The sequence below is a fragment of the Pseudophryne corroboree genome, unplaced genomic scaffold, assembly GCF_028390025.1.
Source record: "Pseudophryne corroboree isolate aPseCor3 unplaced genomic scaffold, aPseCor3.hap2 scaffold_1310, whole genome shotgun sequence".
Lineage (NCBI taxonomy): Eukaryota > Metazoa > Chordata > Amphibia > Anura > Myobatrachidae > Pseudophryne > Pseudophryne corroboree.
Window position 1 is genome coordinate 134,791 of NW_026967936.1, and position 18,192 is coordinate 152,982.

Consider the following 18,192-nt stretch of genomic DNA (forward strand, 5'->3'; position numbering starts at 1 on the left):
AGTTTCCTGTATGAAACAGATACAGTACAGTAAATAACCCTCCTTGGAAGTGCATGGGCCCTGTGAGACTTACAGTAGTGTACAGCATAAGGGTCGACTGACATGATGTACAAGCATTACATACAGTACATGTCAGTACTGTATGTAAATTCTTCAATTATTGCCTAACAACAATGCTGCTTACTGTATATTAAATACTGTAGGCCTAGAAATGTGCATCTCAATATAGTAGTTAAAAACACAGGGGCCTATGTGGATAAGCGAGTTCTATGCACACTAAAAATGGCCACCGACCGTGAACCCCCAGCACGTGGCAGCGCTCGGATATGTAGTGAGATACAGTATGGCATACATTTCACAGTTCAGGGGGCAATGCTGAAGGAGCGTCACAATCCCCTAGCTCAATTACATTGGGATAAGCGAGGTCTATGCACATTACGGTATACCGAGCTGGATCGCTTAGCAACCTGACAAAATGGCCGCCGACCGTGAACTCCCAGCACGTGGCAGCGCTCGGATATGTAGTGAGATACAATATGGCATACATTTCACAGTTCAGGGGGCAATGCTGAAGGAGCGTCACAATCCCCTAGCCAAAATACACAGGGGAGGGATAAGCTACTGTAGGATTGCATACAGTATTACGGTACACCGGACTCAATCGCATAGCACACTGTCAAAACGACCACTACCCATGAACCCCCACCTCCTGAACCCCCACCTCGTGGCAGGCAGCAGTTGGGTATGGAATGAGAAATGGCATAAGCTGTGCAGGCTACGGGGCGATGCTGAAGGAGCGTCACAATCCCCTAGCTCAATTACATTGGGATAAGCGAGGTCTATGCACATTACGGTATACCGAGCTGGATCGCTTAGCAACCTGACAACATGGCCGCCGACCGTGAACTCCCAGCACGTGGCAGCGCTCGGATATGGAGTGAGATACAATATGGCATACTGTACATTTCACAGTTCAGGGGGCAATGCTGAAGGAGCGTCACAATCCCCTAGCTCAATACAGTATCTCACGCTTACAGTATCTTACAGTATACGCTTACAGTATCTCTGTGTATTTTGGCTAGGGGATTGTGACGCTCCTTCAGCATCGCCCCGTAGCCTGCACAGCTTATGCCATTTCTCATTCCATACCCAACTGCTGCCTGCCACGAGGTGGGGGTGAATAAAAAAAATAATAAAGTGTCTGAAAAAAACTACAGTAACATGCATTAGTACTTAAGGAATCGAACCCTGGACTCTGAGTATAGGAAGCGAAACACTTCACCACTTCGCCGCAGACAAATGTATAAATCCGTTGGTTTTGATTATGCTGTAATGGCTACGGGATTAAGACGATAACATACTGTAGAAAATTCCTAATCTTGAGAGGCAATAGTGAACTTGTAACACACATCCATTTGCGACAGTGTACACTACTGGTTTTACAGTAGTGTTTTGTCTGCGGGACTCGGACGCTCACATACAGTATTCATAAAGTATTGTAGATGGATCATATACTGTATGCTGTACTACTGTATTTGCGTCGGTGTCGTACTGTATATACTGTACAGTACTGTATTAAATAATGCAGCGTAATGAGTACAGTATTTGCTGTATGCAGCGTAATGAGACGCCTTAGTAAAGTAGTCCTTATTATGTATGTCAGTATTGTATTTTACGGGAGACCACACGCATGCGCAGTGGTGATTGTAAAAAGCGACATCTGGTGGCTGATCGCAGGTATTACACGTAAAGGTAACGCCAAACGTCAAATGTCTGTCTCCGTGCGATTAGATAGCCTCTCTGTGGCTAGGCGCGCCTCGCTACGCCACAGTACGCTGCGTATGGTCGAACGGGCCAACCGCCGCGGCCACTCAAGATAAAGGTGGCTACATCTGTATGTGGTTGGTTTCAAGCTCTTTTATCCAGGAAGAATACAATCTGATCTTTTATTGCAACATGGGAAATAATGAAATAATTGATGCATTTTTTATGTTGTAAATTGAAAGAGATTTGCAGTGAGTGTTTGTCTAATTCTAAAGTCAATCTTTTCACAAGTAACAAGAAATAGAAACTGTAGAGCAAAGAAGAAAATGAATAACATTGTCAGAAGTGGGATTTGAACCCACGCCTCCAGAGGAGACTGCGACCTGAACGCAGCGCCTTAGACCGCTCGGCCATCCTGACACATGAAACCACTGCTTTTTGAAAAGATGTATATTATGAAATAACCTATCTATAGTTACAATGACAATGTTGCTTTTAAAACTGTTAATTTTAAAAATAAATATGAATTGCTTTTCCATTCATTTTAAAGAGGTTTCTAGTTGGCGTTACAATAAAAGTAAGTTTTGTTTTCCATGTTCAGGGTTGGAATCCAAGTGTCTAGAGTTTGTTCTCTAATGGATTTTAACTCAGCAATGAAATGAAATTTGTGAATCTTGCACAAACTGGCTACTTAATTTAGCTCATGGGTTTGATTGGATGCCATTGTAGTGGACCCCAGTGGGGTTTCTGTTCATGACCATTGGCTGAGAAGAGCAGTTTTCTTAAGCCAAAGATATGGAGCCCTCATTCTGAATTTGTGAGATATTTTATTTTGCTACCTCTGTAAATAAAGAATTGTGGATAAAATAATAAAAATAATATGATATACACATATGTGGTTGGTTTCAAGCTCTTTTATCCAGGAAGAATACAATCTGATCTTTTATTGCAACATGGGAAATAATGAAATAATTGATGCATTTTTTATGTTGTAAATTGAAAGAGATTTGCAGTGAGTGTTTGTCTAATTCTAAAGTCAATCTTTTCACACGTAACAAGAAATAGAAACTGTAGAGCAAAGAAGAAAATGAATAACATTGTCAGAAGTGGGATTTGAACCCACGCCTCCAGAGGGGACTGCGACCTGAACGCAGCGCCTTAGACCGCTCGGCCATCCTGACACATGAAACCACTGCTTTTTGAAAAGATGTATATTATGAAATAACCTATCTATAGTTACAATGACAATGTTGCTATTAAAACTGTTAATTTAAAAACTAGATATGAATTGCTTTTTCATTCATTTTAAAGAGGTTTCTAGTTAGCGTTACAATAAAAGTAAGTTTTGTTTTCCATGTTCAGGGTTGGAATCCAAGTGTCTAGAGTTTGTTCTCTAATGGATTTTAACTCAGCAATGAAATTAAATTTGTGAATCTTACACAAACTGGTTATTTAATTTAGCTCATGGGTTCGATTGGATGCCATTGTAGTGGACCCCAGTGGGGTTTCTGTTCATGACCATTGGCTGAGAAGAGCAGTTTTCTTAAGCCAAAGATATGGAGCCCTCATTCTGAATTTGTGAGATATTTTATTTTGCTACCTCTGTAAATAAAGAATTGTGGATCAAATAATAAAAATAATATGATATACACATATGTGGTTGGTTTCAAGCTCTTTTATCCAGGGAGAATACAATCTGATCTTTTATTGCAACATGGGAAATAGAGAAATAATTGATGCATTTTTTATGTTGTAAAGTGAAAGAGATTTGCAGTGAGTGTTTGTCTAATTCTAAAGCCAATCTTTTCACAAGTGACAAGAAATAGAAACTGTAGAGCAAAGAAGAAAATGAATAACATTGTCAGAAGTGGGATTTGAACCCAGGCCACTCAGCGCCTTAAACCGCTCGGCCATCCTGACACATGAAACCACTACTTTTTGAAAAGATGTATATTATGAAATAACCTATCTATAGTTACAATGACAATGTTGCTATTAAAACTGTTAATTTAAAAAATAAATATGAATTGCTTTTCCATTCATTTTAAAGAGGTTTCTAGTTGGCGTTACAATAAAAGTAAGTTTTGTTTTCCATGTTCAGGGTTGGAATCCAAGTGTCTAGAGTTTGTTCTCTAATGGATTTTAACTCAGCAATGAAATGAAATTTGTGAATCTTGCACAAACTGGCTACTTAATTTAGCTCATGGGTTTGATTGGATGCCATTGTAGTGGACCCCAGTGGGGTTTCTGTTCATGACCATTGGCTGAGAAGAGCAGTTTTCTTAAGCCAAAGATATGGAGCCCTCATTCTGAATTTGTGAGATATTTTATTTTGCTACCTCTGTAAATAAAGAATTGTGGATAAAATAATAAAAATAATATGATATACACATATGTGGTTGGTTTCAAGCTCTTTTATCCAGGAAGAATACAATCTGATCTTTTATTGCAACATGGGAAATAATGAAATAATTGATGCATTTTTTATGTTGTAAATTGAAAGAGATTTGCAGTGAGTGTTTGTCTAATTCTAAAGTCAATCTTTTCACAAGTAACAAGAAATAGAAACTGTAGAGCAAAGAAGAAAATGAATAACATTGTCAGAAGTGGGATTTGAACCCACGGCTCTAGAGGAGACTGCGACCTGAATCCAGCGCCTTAGACCGCTCGGCCATCCTGACACATGAAACCACTGCTTTTTGAAAAGATGTATATTATGAAATAACCTATCTATAGTTACATTGACAATGTTGCTATTAAAACTGTTAATTTAAAAACTAGATATGAATTGCTTTTCCATTCATTTTAAAGAGGTTTCTAGTTGGCGTTACAATAAAAGTAAGTTTTGTTTTCCATGTTCAGGGTTGGAATCCAAGTGTCTAGAGTTTGTTCCCTAATGGATTTTTACTCAGCAATGAAATTAAATTTGTGAATCTTGCACAAACTGGCTACTTAATTTAGCTCATGGGTTTGATTGGATGCCAATTTAGTGGACCCCAGTGGGGTTTCTGTTCATGACCATTGGCTGAGAAGAGCAGTTTTCTTAAGCCAAAGATATGGAGCCCTCATTCTGAATTTGTGAGATATTTTATTTTGCTACCTCTGTAAATAAAGAATTGTGGATCAAATAATAAAAATAATATGATATACACATATGTGGTTGGTTTCAAGCTCTTTTATCCAGGAAGAATACAATCTGATCTTTTATTGCAACATGGGAAATAATGAAATAATTGATGCATTTTTTATGTTGTAAATTGAAAGAGATTTGCAGTGAGTGTTTGTCTAATTCTAAAGTCAATCTTTTCACAAGTAACAAGAAATAGAAACTGTAGAGCAAAGAAGAAAATGAATAACATTGTCAGAAGTGGGATTTGAACCCACGCCTCCAGAGGAGACTGCGACCTGAACGCAGCGCCTTAGACCGCTCGGCCATCCTGACACATGAAACCACTGCTTTTTGAAAAGATGTATATTATGAAATAACCTATCTATAGTTACAATGACAATGTTGCTTTTAAAACTGTTAATTTTAAAAATAAATATGAATTGCTTTTCCATTCATTTTAAAGAGGTTTCTAGTTGGCGTTACAATAAAAGTAAGTTTTGTTTTCCATGTTCAGGGTTGGAATCCAAGTGTCTAGAGTTTGTTCTCTAATGGATTTTAACTCAGCAATGAAATGAAATTTGTGAATCTTGCACAAACTGGCTACTTAATTTAGCTCATGGGTTTGATTGGATGCCATTGTAGTGGACCCCAGTGGGGTTTCTGTTCATGACCATTGGCTGAGAAGAGCAGTTTTCTTAAGCCAAAGATATGGAGCCCTCATTCTGAATTTGTGAGATATTTTATTTTGCTACCTCTGTAAATAAAGAATTGTGGATAAAATAATAAAAATAATATGATATACACATATGTGGTTGGTTTCAAGCTCTTTTATCCAGGAAGAATACAATCTGATCTTTTATTGCAACATGGGAAATAATGAAATAATTGATGCATTTTTTATGTTGTAAATTGAAAGAGATTTGCAGTGAGTGTTTGTCTAATTCTAAAGTCAATCTTTTCACACGTAACAAGAAATAGAAACTGTAGAGCAAAGAAGAAAATGAATAACATTGTCAGAAGTGGGATTTGAACCCACGCCTCCAGAGGGGACTGCGACCTGAACGCAGCGCCTTAGACCGCTCGGCCATCCTGACACATGAAACCACTGCTTTTTGAAAAGATGTATATTATGAAATAACCTATCTATAGTTACAATGACAATGTTGCTATTAAAACTGTTAATTTAAAAACTAGATATGAATTGCTTTTTCATTCATTTTAAAGAGGTTTCTAGTTAGCGTTACAATAAAAGTAAGTTTTGTTTTCCATGTTCAGGGTTGGAATCCAAGTGTCTAGAGTTTGTTCTCTAATGGATTTTAACTCAGCAATGAAATTAAATTTGTGAATCTTACACAAACTGGTTATTTAATTTAGCTCATGGGTTCGATTGGATGCCATTGTAGTGGACCCCAGTGGGGTTTCTGTTCATGACCATTGGCTGAGAAGAGCAGTTTTCTTAAGCCAAAGATATGGAGCCCTCATTCTGAATTTGTGAGATATTTTATTTTGCTACCTCTGTAAATAAAGAATTGTGGATCAAATAATAAAAATAATATGATATACACATATGTGGTTGGTTTCAAGCTCTTTTATCCAGGGAGAATACAATCTGATCTTTTATTGCAACATGGGAAATAGAGAAATAATTGATGCATTTTTTATGTTGTAAAGTGAAAGAGATTTGCAGTGAGTGTTTGTCTAATTCTAAAGCCAATCTTTTCACAAGTGACAAGAAATAGAAACTGTAGAGCAAAGAAGAAAATGAATAACATTGTCAGAAGTGGGATTTGAACCCAGGCCACTCAGCGCCTTAAACCGCTCGGCCATCCTGACACATGAAACCACTACTTTTTGAAAAGATGTATATTATGAAATAACCTATCTATAGTTACAATGACAATGTTGCTATTAAAACTGTTAATTTAAAAAATAAATATGAATTGCTTTTCCATTCATTTTAAAGAGGTTTCTAGTTGGCGTTACAATAAAAGTAAGTTTTGTTTTCCATGTTCAGGGTTGGAATCCAAGTGTCTAGAGTTTGTTCTCTAATGGATTTTAACTCAGCAATGAAATGAAATTTGTGAATCTTGCACAAACTGGCTACTTAATTTAGCTCATGGGTTTGATTGGATGCCATTGTAGTGGACCCCAGTGGGGTTTCTGTTCATGACCATTGGCTGAGAAGAGCAGTTTTCTTAAGCCAAAGATATGGAGCCCTCATTCTGAATTTGTGAGATATTTTATTTTGCTACCTCTGTAAATAAAGAATTGTGGATAAAATAATAAAAATAATATGATATACACATATGTGGTTGGTTTCAAGCTCTTTTATCCAGGAAGAATACAATCTGATCTTTTATTGCAACATGGGAAATAATGAAATAATTGATGCATTTTTTATGTTGTAAATTGAAAGAGATTTGCAGTGAGTGTTTGTCTAATTCTAAAGTCAATCTTTTCACAAGTAACAAGAAATAGAAACTGTAGAGCAAAGAAGAAAATGAATAACATTGTCAGAAGTGGGATTTGAACCCACGGCTCTAGAGGAGACTGCGACCTGAATCCAGCGCCTTAGACCGCTCGGCCATCCTGACACATGAAACCACTGCTTTTTGAAAAGATGTATATTATGAAATAACCTATCTATAGTTACATTGACAATGTTGCTATTAAAACTGTTAATTTAAAAACTAGATATGAATTGCTTTTCCATTCATTTTAAAGAGGTTTCTAGTTGGCGTTACAATAAAAGTAAGTTTTGTTTTCCATGTTCAGGGTTGGAATCCAAGTGTCTAGAGTTTGTTCCCTAATGGATTTTTACTCAGCAATGAAATTAAATTTGTGAATCTTGCACAAACTGGCTACTTAATTTAGCTCATGGGTTTGATTGGATGCCAATTTAGTGGACCCCAGTGGGGTTTCTGTTCATGACCATTGGCTGAGAAGAGCAGTTTTCTTAAGCCAAAGATATGGAGCCCTCATTCTGAATTTGTGAGATATTTTATTTTGCTACCTCTGTAAATAAAGAATTGTGGATCAAATAATAAAAATAATATGATATACACATATGTGGTTGGTTTCAAGCTCTTTTATCCAGGAAGAATACAATCTGATCTTTTATTGCAACATGGGAAATAATGAAATAATTGATGCATTTTTTATGTTGTAAATTGAAAGAGATTTGCAGTGAGTGTTTGTCTAATTCTAAAGTCAATCTTTTCACAAGTAACAAGAAATAGAAACTGTAGAGCAAAGAAGAAAATGAATAACATTGTCAGAAGTGGGATTTGAACCCACGCCTCCAGAGGAGACTGCGACCTGAACGCAGCGCCTTAGACCGCTCGGCCATCCTGACACATGAAACCACTGCTTTTTGAAAAGATGTATATTATGAAATAACCTATCTATAGTTACAATGACAATGTTGCTTTTAAAACTGTTAATTTTAAAAATAAATATGAATTGCTTTTCCATTCATTTTAAAGAGGTTTCTAGTTGGCGTTACAATAAAAGTAAGTTTTGTTTTCCATGTTCAGGGTTGGAATCCAAGTGTCTAGAGTTTGTTCTCTAATGGATTTTAACTCAGCAATGAAATGAAATTTGTGAATCTTGCACAAACTGGCTACTTAATTTAGCTCATGGGTTTGATTGGATGCCATTGTAGTGGACCCCAGTGGGGTTTCTGTTCATGACCATTGGCTGAGAAGAGCAGTTTTCTTAAGCCAAAGATATGGAGCCCTCATTCTGAATTTGTGAGATATTTTATTTTGCTACCTCTGTAAATAAAGAATTGTGGATCAAATAATAAAAATAATATGATATACACATATGTGGTTGGTTTCAAGCTCTTTTATTCAGGGAGAATACAATCTGATCTTTTATTGCAACATGGGAAATAATGAAATAATTGATGCATTTTTTATGTTGTAAATTGAAAGAGATTTGCAGTGAGTGTAAGTCTAATTCTAAAGTCAATCTTTTCACAAGTAACAAGAAATAGAAACTGTAGAGCAAATAAGAAAATGAATAACATTGTCAGAAGTGGGATTTGAACCCAGGCCACTCAGCGCCTTAGACCGCTCGGCCATCCTGACACATGAAACCACTGCTTTTTGAAAAGATGTATATCATGAAATAACCTATCTATAGTTACAATGACAATGTTGCTATTAAAACTGTTAATTTAAAAAATAAATATGAATTGCTTTTCCATTCATTTTAAAGAGGTTTCTAGTTGGCGTTACAATAAAAGTAAGTTTTGTTTTCCATGTTCAGGGTTGGAATCCAAGTGTCTAGAGTTTGTTCTCTAATGGATTTTAACTCAGCAATGAAATGAAATTTGTGAATCTTGCACAAACTGGCTACTTAATTTAGCTCATGGGTTTGATTGGATGCCATTGTAGTGGACCCCAGTGGGGTTTCTGTTCATGACCATTGGCTGAGAAGAGCAGTTTTCTTAAGCCAAAGATATGGAGCCCTCATTCTGAATTTGTGAGATATTTTTTTTTGCTACCTCTGTAAATAAAGAATTGTGGATCAAATAATAAAAATAATATGATATACACATATGTGGTTGGTTTCAAGCTCTTTTATTCAGGGAGAATACAATCTGATCTTTTATTGCAACATGGGAAATAATGAAATAATTGATGCATTTTTTATGTTGTAAATTGAAAGAGATTTGCAGTGAGTGTAAGTCTAATTCTAAAGTCAATCTTTTCACAAGTAACAAGAAATAGAAACTGTAGAGCAAATAAGAAAATGAATAACATTGTCAGAAGTGGGATTTGAACCCATGCCTCCAGAGGAGACTGCGAACTGAACGCAGCACCTTAGACCACTCGGCCATCCTGACACATGAAACCACTACTTTTTGAAAAGATGTATATTATGAAATAACCTATCTATAGTTACAATGACAATGTTACTATTAAAACTGTTAATTTAAAAACTAAATATGAATTGCTTTTCCATTCATTTTAAAGAGGTTTCTAGTTGGCGTTGCAATAAAAGTAAGTTTTGTTTTCCATGTTCAGGGTTGGAATCCAAGTGTCTAGAGTTTGTTCTCTAATGGATTTTAACTCAGCAATGAAATTAAATTTGTGAATCTTGCACAAACTGGTTATTTAATTTAGCTCATGGGTTCGATTGGATGCCATTGTAGTGGACCCCAGTGGGGTTTTTGTTCATGACCATTGGCTGAGAAGAGCAGTTTTCTTAAGCCAAAGATATGGAGCCCTCATTCTGAATTTGTGAGATATTTTATTTTGCTACCTCTGTAAATAAAGAATTGTGGATAAAATAATAAAAATAATATGATATACACATATGTGGTTGGTTTCAAGCTCTTTTATCCAGGAAGAATACAATCTGATCTTTTATTGCAACATGGGAAATAATGAAATAATTGATGCATTTTTTATGTTGTAAATTGAAAGAGATTTGCAGTGAGTGTTTGTCTAATTCTAAAGTCAATCTTTTCACACGTAACAAGAAATAGAAACTGTAGAGCAAAGAAGAAAATGAATAACATTGTCAGAAGTGGGATTTGAACCCACGCCTCCAGAGGGGACTGCGACCTGAACGCAGCGCCTTAGACCGCTCAGCCATCCTGACACATGAAACCACTGCTTTTTGAAAAGATGTATATTATGAAATAACCTATCTATAGTTACAATGACAATGTTGCTATTAAAACTGTTAATTTAAAAACTAGATATGAATTGCTTTTTCATTCATTTTAAAGAGGTTTCTAGTTAGCGTTACAATAAAAGTAAGTTTTGTTTTCCATGTTCAGGGTTGGAATCCAAGTGTCTAGAGTTTGTTCTCTAATGGATTTTAACTCAGCAATGAAATTAAATTTGTGAATCTTACACAAACTGGTTATTTAATTTAGCTCATGGGTTCGATTGGATGCCATTGTAGTGGACCCCAGTGGGGTTTCTGTTCATGACCATTGGCTGAGAAGAGCAGTTTTCTTAAGCCAAAGATATGGAGCCCTCATTCTTAATTTGTGAGATATTTTATTTTGCTACCTCTGTAAATAAAGAATTGTGGATCAAATAATAAAAATAATATGATATACACATATGTGGTTGGTTTCAAGCTCTTTTATCCAGGGAGAATACAATCTGATCTTTTATTGCAACATGGGAAATAGAGAAATAATTGATGCATTTTTTATGTTGTAAAGTGAAAGAGATTTGCAGTGAGTGTTTGTCTAATTCTAAAGCCAATCTTTTCACAAGTAACAAGAAATAGAAACTGTAGAGCAAAGAAGAAAATGAATAACATTGTCAGAAGTGGGATTTGAACCCAGGCCACTCAGCGCCTTAAACCGCTCGGCCATCCTGACACATGAAACCACTACTTTTTGAAAAGATGTATATTATGAAATAACCTATCTATAGTTACAATGACAATGTTGCTATTAAAACTGTTAATTTAAAAACTAAATATGAATTGCTTTTCCATTCATTTTAAAGAGGTTTCTAGTTGGCGTTACAATAAAAGTAAGTTTTGTTTTCCATGTTCAGGGTTGGAATCCAAGTGTCTAGAGTTTGTTCTCTAATGGATTTTAACTCAGCAATGAAATTAAATTTGTGAATCTTGCACAAACTGGCTACTTAATTTAGCTCATGGGTTTGATTGGATGCCATTGTAGTGGACCCCAGTGGGGTTTCTGTTCATGACCATTGGCTGAGAAGAGCAGTTTTCTTAAGCCAAAGATATGGAGCCCTCATTCTGAATTTGTGAGATATTTTATTTTGCTACCTCTGTAAATAAAGAATTGTGGATCAAATAATAAAAATAATATGATATACACATATGTGGTTGGTTTCAAGCTCTTTTATCCAGAGAGAATACAATCTGATCTTTTATTGCAACATGGGAAATAATGAAATAATTGATGCATTTTTTATGTTGTAAATTGAAAGAGATTTGCAGTGAGTGTAAGTCTAATTCTAAAGTCAATCTTTTCACAAGTAACAAGAAATAGAAACTGTAGAGCAAATAAGAAAATTAATAACATTGTCAGAAGTGGGATTTGAACCCACGCCTCCAGAGGAGACTGCGACCTGAACTCAGCACCTTAGACCGCTCGGCCATCCTGACACATGAAACCACTACTTTTTGAAAAGATGTATATTATGAAATAACCTATCTATAGTTACAATGACAATGTTGCTATTAAAACTGTTAATTTAAAAACTAAATATGAATTGCTTTTCCATTCATTTTAAAGAGGTTTCTAGTTGGCGTTGCAATAAAAGTAAGTTTTGTTTTCCATGTTCAGGGTTGGAATCCAAGTGTCTAGAGTTTGTTCTCTAATGGATTTTAACTCAGCAATGATATTAAATTTGTGAATCTTGCACAAACTGGTTATTTAATTTAGCTCATGGGTTCGATTGGATGCCATTGTAGTGGACCCCAGTGGGGTTTTTGTTCATGACCATTGGCTGAGAAGAGCAGTTTTCTTAAGCCAAAGATATGGAGCCCTCATTCTGAATTTGTGAGATATTTTATTTTGCTACCTCTGTAAATAAAGAATTGTGGATCAAATAATAAAAATAATATGATATACACATATGTGGTTGGTTGCAAGCTCTTTTATCCAGGGAGAATACAATCTGATCTTTTATTGCAACATGGGAAATAATGAAATAATTGATGCATTTTTTATGTTGTAAATTGAAAGAGATTTGCAGTGAGTGTTTGCCTAATTCAAAAGCCAATCTTTTCACAAGTAACAAGAAATAGAAACTGTAGAGCAAAGAAGAAAATGAATAACATTGTCAGAAGTGGAATTTGAACCCAGGCCACTCAGCGCCTTAGACCGCTCGGCCATCCTGACACATGAAACCACTGCTTTTTGAAAAGATGTATATTATGAAATAACCTATCTATAGTTACAATGACAATGTTGCTATTAAAACTGTTAATTTAAAAAATAAATATGAATTGCTTTTCCATTCATTTTAAAGAGGTTTCTAGTTGGCGTTACAATAAAAGTAAGTTTTGTTTTCCATGTTCAGGGTTGGAATCCAAGTGTCTAGAGTTTGTTCTCTAATGGATTTTAACTCAGCAATGAAATGAAATTTGTGAATCTTGCACAAACTGGCTACTTAATTTAGCTCATGGGTTTGATTGGATGCCATTGTAGTGGACCCCAGTGGGGTTTCTGTTCATGACCATTGGCTGAGAAGAGCAGTTTTCTTAAGCCAAAGATATGGAGCCCTCATTCTGAATTTGTGAGATATTTTATTTTGCTACCTCTGTAAATAAAGAATTGTGGATAAAATAATAAAAATAATATGATATACACATATGTGGTTGGTTTCAAGCTCTTTTATCCAGGAAGAATACAATCTGATCTTTTATTGCAACATGGGAAATAATGAAATAATTGATGCATTTTTTATGTTGTAAATTGAAAGAGATTTGCAGTGAGTGTTTGTCTAATTCTAAAGTCAATCTTTTCACAAGTAACAAGAAATAGAAACTGTAGAGCAAAGAATAAAATGAATAACATTGTCAGAAGTGGGATTTGAACCCACTGCTCCAGAGGAGACTGCGACCTGAATCCAGCGCCTTAGACCGCTCGGCCATCCTGACACATGAAACCACTGCTTTTTGAAAAGATGTATATTATGAAATAACCTATCTATAGTTACAATGACAATGTTGCTATTAAAACTGTTAATTTAAAAACTAGATATGAATTGCTTTTCCATTCATTTTAAAGAGGTTTCTAGTTGGCGTTACAATAAAAGTAAGTTTTGTTTTCCATGTTCAGGGTTGGAATCCAAGTGTCTAGAGTTTGTTCCCTAATGGATTTTAACTCAGCAATGAAATTAAATTTGTGAATCTTGCACAAACTGGCTACTTAATTTAGCTCATGGGTTTGATTGGATGCCAATTTAGTGGACCCCAGTGGGGTTTCTGTTCATGACCATTGGCTGAGAAGAGCAGTTTTCTTAAGCCAAAGATATGGAGCCCTCATTCTGAATTTGTGAGATATTTTATTTTGCTACCTCTGTAAATAAAGAATTGTGGATCAAATAATAAAAATAATATGATATACACATATGTAGTTGGTTTCAAGCTCTTTTATCCAGGAAGAATACAATCTGATCTTTTATTGCAACATGGGAAATAATGAAATAATTGATGCATTTTTTATGTTGTAAATTGAAAGAGATTTGCAGTGAGTGTTTGTCTAATTCTAAAGTCAATCTTTTCACAAGTAACAAGAAATAGAAACTGTAGAGCAAAGAAGAAAATGAATAACATTGTCAGAAGTGGGATTTGAACCCACGCCTCCAGAGGAGACTGCGACCTTAACGCAGCGCCTTAGACCGCACGGCCATCCTGACACATGAAACCACTGCTTTTTGAAAAGATGTATATTATGAAATAACCTATCTATAGTTACAATGACAATGTTGCTATTAAAACTGTTAATTTAAAAACTAGATATGAATTGCTTTTCCATTCATTTTAAAGAGGTTTCTAGTTGGCGTTACAATAAAAGTAAGTTTTGTTTTCCATGTTCAGGGTTGGAATCCAAGTGTCTAGAGTTTGTTCTCTAATGGATTTTAACTCAGCAATGAAATGAAATTTGTGAATCTTGCACAAACTGGCTACTTAATTTAGCTCATGGGTTTGATTGGATGCCATTGTAGTGGACCCCAGTGGGGTTTCTGTTCATGACCATTGGCTGAGAAGAGCAGTTTTCTTAAGCCAAAGATATGGAGCCCTCATTCTGAATTTGTGAGATATTTTATTTTGCTACCTCTGTAAATAAAGAATTGTGGATAAAATAATAAAAATAATATGATATACACATATGTGGTTGGTTTCAAGCTATTTTATCCAGGAAGAATACAATCTGATCTTTTATTGCAACATGGGAAATAATGAAATAATTGATGCATTTTTTATGTTGTAAATTGAAAGAGATTTGCAGTGAGTGTTTGTCTAATTCTAAAGTCAATCTTTTCACACGTAACAAGAAATAGAAACTGTAGAGCAAAGAAGAAAATGAATAACATTGTCAGAAGTGGGATTTGAACCCACGCCTCCAGAGGGGACTGCGACCTGAACGCAGCGCCTTAGACCGCTCGGCCATCCTGACACATGAAACCACTGCTTTTTGAAAAGATGTATATTATGAAATAACCTATCTATAGTTACAATGACAATGTTGCTATTAAAACTGTTAATTATAAACTAGATATGAATTGCTTTTTCATTCATTTTAAAGAGGTTTCTAGTTAGCGTTACAATAAAAGTAAGTTTTGTTTTCCATGTTCAGGGTTGGAATCCAAGTGTCTAGAGTTTGTTCTCTAATGGATTTTAACTCAGCAATGAAATTAAATTTGTGAATCTTACACAAACTGGTTATTTAATTTAGCTCATGGGTTCGATTGGATGCCATTGTAGTGGACCCCAGTGGGGTTTCTGTTCATGACCATTGGCTGAGAAGAGCAGTTTTCTTAAGCCAAAGATATGGAGCCCTCATTCTGAATTTGTGAGATATTTTATTTTGCTACCTCTGTAAATAAAGAATTGTGGATCAAATAATAAAAATAATATGATATACACATATGTGGTTGGTTTCAAGCTCTTTTATCCAGGGAGAATACAATCTGATCTTTTATTGCAACATGGGAAATAGAGAAATAATTGATGCATTTTTTATGTTGTAAAGTGAAAGAGATTTGCAGTGAGTGTTTGTCTAATTCTAAAGCCAATCTTTTCACAAGTAACAAGAAATAGAAACTGTAGAGCAAAGAAGAAAATGAATAACATTGTCAGAAGTGGGATTTGAACCCAGGCCACTCAGCGCCTTAAACCGCTCGGCCATCCTGACACATGAAACCACTACTTTTTGAAAAGATGTATATTATGAAATAACCTATCTATAGTTACAATGACAATGTTGCTATTAAAACTGTTAATTTAAAAACTAAATATGAATTGCTTTTCCATTCATTTTAAAGAGGTTTCTAGTTGGCGTTACAATAAAAGTAAGTTTTGTTTTCCATGTTCAGGGTTGGAATCCAAGTGTCTAGAGTTTGTTCTCTAATGGATTTTAACTCAGCAATGAAATTAAATTTGTGAATCTTGCACAAACTGGCTACTTAATTTAGCTCATGGGTTTGATTGGATGCCATTGTAGTGGACCCCAGTGGGGTTTCTGTTCATGACCATTGGCTGAGAAGAGCAGTTTTCTTAAGCCAAAGATATGGAGCCCTCATTCTGAATTTGTGAGATATTTTATTTTGCTACCTCTGTAAATAAAGAATTGTGGATCAAATAATAAAAATAATATGATATACACATATGTGGTTGGTTTCAAGCTCTTTTATCCAGAGAGAATACAATCTGATCTTTTATTGCAACATGGGAAATAATGAAATAATTGATGCATTTTTTATGTTGTAAATTGAAAGAGATTTGCAGTGAGTGTAAGTCTAATTCTAAAGTCAATCTTTTCACAAGTAACAAGAAATAGAAACTGTAGAGCAAATAAGAAAATTAATAACATTGTCAGAAGTGGGATTTGAACCCACGCCTCCAGAGGAGACTGCGACCTGAACTCAGCACCTTAGACCGCTCGGCCATCCTGACACATGAAACCACTACTTTTTGAAAAGATGTATATTATGAAATAACCTATCTATAGTTACAATGACAATGTTGCTATTAAAACTGTTAATTTAAAAACTAAATATGAATTGCTTTTCCATTCATTTCAAAGAGGTTTCTAGTTGGCGTTGCAATAAAAGTAAGTTTTGTTTTCCATGTTCAGGGTTGGAATCCAAGTGTCTAGAGTTTGTTCTCTAATGGATTTTAACTCAGCAATGATATTAAATTTGTGAATCTTGCACAAACTGGTTATTTAATTTAGCTCATGGGTTCGATTGGATGCCATTGTAGTGGACCCCAGTGGGGTTTTTGTTCATGACCATTGGCTGAGAAGAGCAGTTTTCTTAAGCCAAAGATATGGAGCCCTCATTCTGAATTTGTGAGATATTTTATTTTGCTACCTCTGTAAATAAAGAATTGTGGATCAAATAATAAAAATAATATGATATACACATATGTGGTTGGTTTCAAGCTATTTTATCCAGGAAGAATACAATCTGATCTTTTATTGCAACATGGGAAATAATGAAATAATTGATGCATTTTTTATGTTGTAAATTGAAAGAGATTTGCAGTGAGTGTTTGTCTAATTCTAAAGTCAATCTTTTCACACGTAACAAGAAATAGAAACTGTAGAGCAAAGAAGAAAATGAATAACATTGTCAGAAGTGGGATTTGAACCCACGCCTCCAGAGGGGACTGCGACCTGAACGCAGCGCCTTAGACCGCTCGGCCATCCTGACACATGAAACCACTGCTTTTTGAAAAGATGTATATTATGAAATAACCTATCTATAGTTACAATGACAATGTTGCTATTAAAACTGTTAATTTAAAAACTAGATATGAATTGCTTTTTCATTCATTTTAAAGAGGTTTCTAGTTAGCGTTACAATAAAAGTAAGTTTTGTTTTCCATGTTCAGGGTTGGAATCCAAGTGTCTAGAGTTTGTTCTCTAATGGATTTTAACTCAGCAATGAAATTAAATTTGTGAATCTTACACAAACTGGTTATTTAATTTAGCTCATGGGTTCGATTGGATGCCATTGTAGTGGACCCCAGTGGGGTTTCTGTTCATGACCATTGGCTGAGAAGAGCAGTTTTCTTAAGCCAAAGATATGGAGCCCTCATTCTGAATTTGTGAGATATTTTATTTTGCTACCTCTGTAAATAAAGAATTGTGGATCAAATAATAAAAATAATATGATATACACATATGTGGTTGGTTTCAAGCTCTTTTATCCAGGGAGAATACAATCTGATCTTTTATTGCAACATGGGAAATAGAGAAATAATTGATGCATTTTTTATGTTGTAAAGTGAAAGAGATTTGCAGTGAGTGTTTGTCTAATTCTAAAGCCAATCTTTTCACAAGTAACAAGAAATAGAAACTGTAGAGCAAAGAAGAAAATGAATAACATTGTCAGAAGTGGGATTTGAACCCAGGCCACTCAGCGCCTTAAACCGCTCGGCCATCCTGACACATGAAACCACTACTTTTTGAAAAGATGTATATTATGAAATAACCTATCTATAGTTACAATGACAATGTTGCTATTAAAACTGTTAATTTAAAAACTAAATATGAATTGCTTTTCCATTCATTTTAAAGAGGTTTCTAGTTGGCGTTACAATAAAAGTAAGTTTTGTTTTCCATGTTCAGG

The 18,192-nt window shown here is 35.2% G+C and overlaps 15 non-coding genes across 15 annotated transcripts; all 15 read right to left on the minus strand.

The window, feature by feature from the left end:
* Nucleotides 1–2,101: 2,101 nt before the first annotated feature.
* Nucleotides 2,102–2,184, minus strand: TRNAL-CAG (transfer RNA leucine (anticodon CAG)). Its single transcript has one exon. It is a non-coding gene; the product is annotated as a tRNA-Leu (tRNA).
* A 678-nt stretch (nucleotides 2,185–2,862) lies between these two features.
* On the minus strand, nucleotides 2,863–2,945 carry TRNAL-CAG (transfer RNA leucine (anticodon CAG)). Its single transcript has one exon. It is a non-coding gene; the product is annotated as a tRNA-Leu (tRNA).
* A 1,417-nt stretch (nucleotides 2,946–4,362) lies between these two features.
* Nucleotides 4,363–4,445, minus strand: TRNAL-CAG (transfer RNA leucine (anticodon CAG)). Its single transcript is given in 2 exon segments — nucleotides 4,363–4,397; nucleotides 4,408–4,445. It is a non-coding gene; the product is annotated as a tRNA-Leu (tRNA).
* Nucleotides 4,446–5,123: 678 nt separating this feature from the next.
* Nucleotides 5,124–5,206, minus strand: TRNAL-CAG (transfer RNA leucine (anticodon CAG)). The gene has a single exon. It is a non-coding gene; the product is annotated as a tRNA-Leu (tRNA).
* A 678-nt stretch (nucleotides 5,207–5,884) lies between these two features.
* On the minus strand, nucleotides 5,885–5,967 carry TRNAL-CAG (transfer RNA leucine (anticodon CAG)). The gene has a single exon. It is a non-coding gene; the product is annotated as a tRNA-Leu (tRNA).
* A 1,417-nt stretch (nucleotides 5,968–7,384) lies between these two features.
* Nucleotides 7,385–7,467, minus strand: TRNAL-CAG (transfer RNA leucine (anticodon CAG)). The gene is given in 2 exon segments: nucleotides 7,385–7,419; nucleotides 7,430–7,467. It is a non-coding gene; the product is annotated as a tRNA-Leu (tRNA).
* Nucleotides 7,468–8,145: 678 nt separating this feature from the next.
* Nucleotides 8,146–8,228, minus strand: TRNAL-CAG (transfer RNA leucine (anticodon CAG)). The gene has a single exon. It is a non-coding gene; the product is annotated as a tRNA-Leu (tRNA).
* A 1,417-nt stretch (nucleotides 8,229–9,645) lies between these two features.
* On the minus strand, nucleotides 9,646–9,728 carry TRNAL-CAG (transfer RNA leucine (anticodon CAG)). The gene has a single exon. It is a non-coding gene; the product is annotated as a tRNA-Leu (tRNA).
* Nucleotides 9,729–10,406: 678 nt separating this feature from the next.
* On the minus strand, nucleotides 10,407–10,489 carry TRNAL-CAG (transfer RNA leucine (anticodon CAG)). Its single transcript has one exon. It is a non-coding gene; the product is annotated as a tRNA-Leu (tRNA).
* Nucleotides 10,490–11,906: 1,417 nt separating this feature from the next.
* Nucleotides 11,907–11,989, minus strand: TRNAL-CAG (transfer RNA leucine (anticodon CAG)). Its single transcript has one exon. It is a non-coding gene; the product is annotated as a tRNA-Leu (tRNA).
* Nucleotides 11,990–13,406: 1,417 nt separating this feature from the next.
* On the minus strand, nucleotides 13,407–13,489 carry TRNAL-CAG (transfer RNA leucine (anticodon CAG)). Its single transcript is given in 2 exon segments — nucleotides 13,407–13,441; nucleotides 13,452–13,489. It is a non-coding gene; the product is annotated as a tRNA-Leu (tRNA).
* Nucleotides 13,490–14,167: 678 nt separating this feature from the next.
* On the minus strand, nucleotides 14,168–14,250 carry TRNAL-AAG (transfer RNA leucine (anticodon AAG)). The gene has a single exon. It is a non-coding gene; the product is annotated as a tRNA-Leu (tRNA).
* Nucleotides 14,251–14,928: 678 nt separating this feature from the next.
* Nucleotides 14,929–15,011, minus strand: TRNAL-CAG (transfer RNA leucine (anticodon CAG)). The gene has a single exon. It is a non-coding gene; the product is annotated as a tRNA-Leu (tRNA).
* A 1,416-nt stretch (nucleotides 15,012–16,427) lies between these two features.
* TRNAL-CAG (transfer RNA leucine (anticodon CAG)) lies at nucleotides 16,428–16,510 on the minus strand. Its single transcript has one exon. It is a non-coding gene; the product is annotated as a tRNA-Leu (tRNA).
* Nucleotides 16,511–17,188: 678 nt separating this feature from the next.
* On the minus strand, nucleotides 17,189–17,271 carry TRNAL-CAG (transfer RNA leucine (anticodon CAG)). Its single transcript has one exon. It is a non-coding gene; the product is annotated as a tRNA-Leu (tRNA).
* Between the last annotated feature and the right edge of the window lie 921 nt (nucleotides 17,272–18,192).